The sequence below is a fragment of the Monopterus albus genome, unplaced genomic scaffold (genome assembly GCF_001952655.1).
Source record: "Monopterus albus unplaced genomic scaffold, M_albus_1.0 scaffold199.1, whole genome shotgun sequence".
In the NCBI taxonomy this organism is placed as follows: Eukaryota; Metazoa; Chordata; class Actinopteri; order Synbranchiformes; family Synbranchidae; genus Monopterus; species Monopterus albus.
Window position 1 is genome coordinate 861,267 of NW_018128079.1, and position 6,040 is coordinate 867,306.

A 6,040-nucleotide genomic window follows, 5' to 3' on the forward strand; every position below is an offset into this window, starting at 1 on the left:
GTCGGCCTACTGCTTTTAGATGCAACATCAATGAGAGCTGCTGCTAAGAAATCCTGAATAGAACATCATGTAAGCAATGCACTCTGACTTTTATTCTCTATGTTGGAAGTTACTGAGAATATATTTTATATACAATGAAATAAGATCATCCAACTAGCATGAACATTATGATTGTCTCTGTTGAGGTCTAATGTTCAATATGATATGATTCCCCTGTTTTTTAAACTGGAGAGCTTTTAGGCAGAGGCCGTCCTCCAACACACAGCTTGTGGAGTTCAACTATGTCATTTCTCAGGACTGTTTTAAATGACTCTGTTATCATTCATCCTCCAGGCTTCTATATTACTGGATTTCAGACATTACCCTACATCAGTGTCTACATCATCTTTCTAGCATTTCAAGGTCTAAAGGACATCACAACCTATGTTAGCCAAAGTTAAAAGTCAATGATTAAAAGATTTTTAAGACCTGCAATGTTTAAATGTACAAATTTAGGACATAAAAGCAGAATCAGTATGATGTAAAAGCATGTTAGAACACAGATTTGTCACCTAATTAAACAAGAGGTAAATGCAGGGCAGATGGTGGAGTGGAGGTTAGAAAGTTTAGTTGGAATGGCAGGTCAAGTTCTAATTGTTAGAACAGTTAATGGGAGGAACAGGGATGAAATAGCCTCAAGTTTCAACAATCAAAGGTTTGTTTCTTATAGCAAAGATCATTATCAGGATTCTCTGGTGATGGCAAGATAAATTGGGCCCATTAGAACCATGGCATCTTTTACAATAACTCTACATTTAGGGAACACTATGTTGTTTCCTCACTTTGCGTAAATTCAAATCACAAAACGTTTTGTAATTTCTTGTAATATAGTTATATTTTAAGGTTGTATAGCATGTGAAAATAAAATGACACAAAACCAGGGTTAGAAATCATCTCATCAACTATACTACTTTGTTTTGTTTTCATAAAGGCTACATGTGTTTGTGTTTTAAAAGAATTGATGTGAGATGCTCAGACTGACTGAACCATAATTAGATGTTTGTTTTGAGCACAAGAAGAGAATAATCAGATGCTCTCAAAGGATCAAATTAATGTCCTTAATATAGCTGGGTCAAAATAACTTTCTCTGTATCACAGGGAAGCTTTGGGGATTGATGAGGAAAGTATATCTTCCACTGTCCAGGGGTCACACATGCAGCCGTCGGCCTACTGCTTTTAGATGCAACATCAATGAGAGCTGCTGCTAAGAAATCCTGAATAGAACATCATGTAAGCAATGCACTCTGACTTTTATTCTCTATGTTGGAAGTTACTGAGAATATATTTTATATACAATGAAATAAGATCATCCAACTAGCATGAACATTATGATTGTCTCTGTTGAGGTCTAATGTTCAATATGATATGATTCCCCTGTTTTTTAAACTGGAGAGCTTTTAGGCAGAGGCCGTCCTCCAACACACAGCTTGTGGAGTTCAACTATGTCATTTCTCAGGACTGTTTTAAATGACTCTGTTACATCCTCCAGGCTTCTATATTACTGGATTACAAACATTACCCTACATCAGTGTCTATGTCATCTTTCTAGCATTTGTTTATGTGGTCACAGTGCTGTTTAACAGTTTGGCGAGCTATGTAATTGTTTTTAATCCTTGTTTACACACTCCCAAATTCATGAATGTGGTCAACCTCACAGTAATTGATGTAATCCTAAGCACAAGTATTATTTCCAGCATGATAAAAGTATTTCTCATTAAGTATAACTTTGTTCCATTTAACTTACAGTCAGGGAAAAAAGTGTTTGAACCCCAGCTGAATTTGTAAGTTTGCCCACTAACAAAGAAATGATCAGTCTACAATTTCAATGGTAGGTTTATGTGAACAGTAGGAGACACAACAATAACAAAAACATCCAGAAAAATGTATTACAAAAAAAGTTATAAAGTAATTTGCATTTTCATGAATGAAATAAGTATTTGATCCCTTTGCAAAACTTGCTTTAGTACTTGGTGACAAAACCTTTGTTGGCAATCAGACGTTTCTTGTAGTTGGCCACAAGGTTTGCACACATCTCAGGGGGGATTTCGACCCACTCCTCTTTGCAGATCCTGTCCAAGTCATTAATGTTTCGTGGCTGATGTTTGCCAACTCAAACCTTCAGCTCCCTCCACAGATTTTCTATGGGATTAAGGTCTGGAGACTGACCAGGCCACTCCATATGCTTCTTCTTGAGCCAGTCCTTTTGTTAGAATTGGATTTCAGAAGTTGCAGTTGTTTTATTTACTGTTAGTATCATTTTTGCATTTATGATGATAAAGTTTATTATGACTGTTTATGTTTTATTAGCAATCCCATGTACCAGTATTAACCTTGCTATTATACATGCATAAAAGTTATAATTTTCAGCTGAAGTTCAACTTGTAGTGTCACTTATTTACTTAGATGGTTGTGCAAGAGCAGATTGCATTAGATAAGTGTCATGTCAGCTAAAAGATAAGATCCTGTTAACGTATGCTATTTTACAGATGTGGAAGTATGGCAACTTGAACTTTTCACCCATGTCTGAACCATGTGCAAGGGGTTTTTTCTGTCACAGAATTGGGGAAGTAAGGGGCACACAGCTACTGCATGTCCATCTTTAGAAAAACGCCTGAACACAGAAGATAACAACACACACACACATTGCCTATATGAACATATTAGATTGTTGACGTATATTGTACCACCCATGTACAGGGCAGTCCCAGCCCGAGAAGATAAATGTAAACGTTTGGTGATGATCAATGCTCTTGGAGACTTGTCATCTCTCAGAGCCCAGCGCTGTAATAACTCTGCATCTAACCAGAAGAAAATAAATCCACTTAAAGCTGATTTCAGTATCCTGAGTGTTACTTCTTGGGGCCTTCAGATTAAAGAACCGGGTTAGAATTAAAACTTTGTTGCCTTGGGCGTGTGTTTTGGATCATTGTAATGCTGGAATACCCAACCACGACCCATTTTCAATGCCCTGAATGAGGGAAGGAGGTTCTCACCCAAGATTTGACGGTACACGGCCCCATCCATCCTCTATTTGGTGCGGTGCAATTGTCCTGTCCCCTTGGCAGAAAAACTCCCCCAAAGCATAATGTTTCCACCTCCATATTTGACGGTGGGGATGGTGTTTTTTGAGTCATAGGCAGCATTCCTCCTCCTCCAAACACGGCGAATTGAGTTGATGCCAAAGAGCTTGATTTTGGTCTCATCTGACCACAACACTTTCACCCAGTCTTCCTCTGAATCAGTCAGATGTTCAGTGGCAAACTTCAAACGGGCCTGTAGATGTGCTTTCTTGAGCAGGGGGACCTTGTGGGCACAGCAGGATTTCAGTCCTTTACGGCGTAGTGTGTTACCAACTGTTTTTTTGGTGACTCTGGTCCCAGCTGCCTTGAGATCATTGACAAGTTCCTCCCGAGTAGTTCTGGGCTGATTCCTCACCGTTCTCATTATCATTGAAACTCCACGAGGTGAGATCTTGCATGGAGCTCCAGACCGAGGGAGATTGGCAGTTAATTTATGTTTCTTCCATTTGCGAATAATCGCACCAACTGTTGTCACCTTCTCACCCAGCTGCTTGGCGATGGTCTTGTAGCCCATTCCAGCCCTGTGTAGGTCCACAATCTTGTCCCTGACATCCTTGGAAAGCTCTTTGGTCTTGGCCATGGTGAAGAGTTTGGAATCTGGATTGATTGATTGCTTCTGTGGACAGGTCTCTTTTATACAGGTAACGAGCTGAGAGGGCTCCCAATGTCAGCTCGTTACCTGTATAAAATACACCTGGGAGCCAGAGATCTTGCTGATTGATAGGGGATCAAATACTTATTTCATTCATGAAAATGCAAATTAATGTATAACTTTTTTTGTAATGCATTTTTCTGGATTTTTTTGTTATTGTTGTGTCTCTCACTGTTCAAATAAACCTACCATTGACATCGTAAACTGATCATTTCTTTGTTAGTGGGCAAACTTACAAATTCAGCTGGGGTTCAAATACTTTTTTTCCTGACTGTATGTCCGGTACAAAAGTATGTACTATGCTTTTGTGACTTTGGAGTCATTTTCTCTTGCTATACTTGCCTATGACAGGTTGATTGCAATATGTTTCCCTCTGCGTTACAACTCAATCAATACACTGCGGAACATGTCTTTTAATATTGGTCTGATTTGGTGTTTTTTACTCTGGGAAACATTGCATTTGCAGTAGGTATATTGACTCGATTGTCTTTTTGCAATTCCCTCAAAGTGTTCAGTTATTTCTGTGACTATATACCTGTGTATAGACTCGCCTGTAATGATTACACAATGCAGTGGACTTTGAGCACTTCAGTTACTTTCTTGATTTTTGTTGTGCCCTTTACTTTAATTTGTCTGTCTTATGTCAGCATCCTGGTAACCGTGTTCAGGATGAAATCTTTAGACAGCTGAGTTAAAGCTTTGGCTACTTGTATTGAACATATCATCCTCGCTGCTGTATTATACATTCCTATCATTACCATTTTTAATACTGCACATACAGATGCTAGTAGCAGTTAGTATCTGTCCTGTAATGAATCTGTAGTTCTGAGACTGCGTTGTCCTGCTCACAGTTATTCTTTTATTCATATCAATAATTTAAGGTAATAAACTTAATATTTTAATATTAAAACTTGATATTTAAAAAATTGTGTGTCAGAACAATTTCAATTCCAATAGGTATATGTCAGATATTCAACAAACATATGCTGCAGGTAAATTTAAGTATTGGATCAGAATCAGTATTGGCATATCCTTAACAGTAAGGGAATCAGATTGGTATCAGGGCCAAAAAAACTGGATCAGGACATCACTATAAAGCATCATAAAATACAGAAAAATAAAACAGTATACAGCATTAAAACCGCAGGTAAAATATAGTGAGTCATCTGATAATCTGGACCAGCGGTGCCCACACTTTTTCATATGTATGAATGAGGGTCGTAGTTTTTACAACCGCTCCACATTTCCCTTCTTTGGAATAGCAATGGTAGATTGGTAGATCAAGCAAACGCACTCTGAATATCACATTGTGAAAAAAGTCCTCCTCCCATTCCGCATGGAAATGGTAAGTTTTCGGTTTCTTACTTGATTTGGCTCCCCCGCTCACTTTATACCCTTTCTTTAGTAGCAATTAATTGGAAGGCTGACAAGGTAGTTCGCTCAGTGGAGTTTTGCAGTAACTCATGCAGTTGATCGCGCATGCTTGGTGAATCGTGTTTCAGAAAAGAAAAGTTCTCAGACTGGCTGCCCTGCATGTCAATCAAGTGGCAAATGCCATAGGGAGGATGAATGATAGGCTAACATCTAATTTTTTCTTTTGAATGGCATGCGTTATACCAACACTACTTTTGCGATTGGCGTACTGGGCACCCCTGATCTGGACTATCAAGCCGATACTGACTTTAATAAATGGACAAGAAACTGTCAGATATAACTGATATTAAATGGCATTAAATACTATGCCTTAGTTGCTGCAATAATAAAGACTGGAAAAACTGTACCTGTAATTACTCATGATCAAGATCAAGTATGAGAAGCTACATAAAATCCTGGCTTGGAAGTGTGTTTGAGAGCCTGATAGATAAATGTGATTTATCCACCAACAGAAATGTTTTCTGGACTGTTTATATGCCAGATGACAAGTAGCAGGAAGTTGAAATACAGATATTGCAACATTATTTTTGCAACATAATTATTTGAAAATGAATTTGACTCAATTCATTTCAGAGTTAAAGGAATAGTTCAGGATTTTTCAAGTTGGTGTTAAAACAGTGATGATCCCTATGTTGTAAGTGAGAACAGATCATGGTCATTATCCTGCTCTCCACACTGACCCTCAATGTTTCCACCTGCAACATCACTACACTACAACAAATGAGGTCAGACTACACAGCTCTAGTTCTGTAACAACATACACTCCAAAGTTTGTCTGAGGCTCAAATGCAGCTTCAGCTCCATTCATCCATTCATTTTCCTCCGCTTATCCGGA

General features: G+C 38.4%; 1 pseudogene; it reads left to right on the forward strand.

Annotated features, from left to right (window-relative positions):
• The first annotated feature begins 281 nt into the window (after positions 1–281).
• LOC109970484 (olfactory receptor 2AT4-like) lies at positions 282–4,569 on the forward strand (annotated as a pseudogene).
• The last annotated feature ends 1,471 nt before the right edge of the window (positions 4,570–6,040 follow it).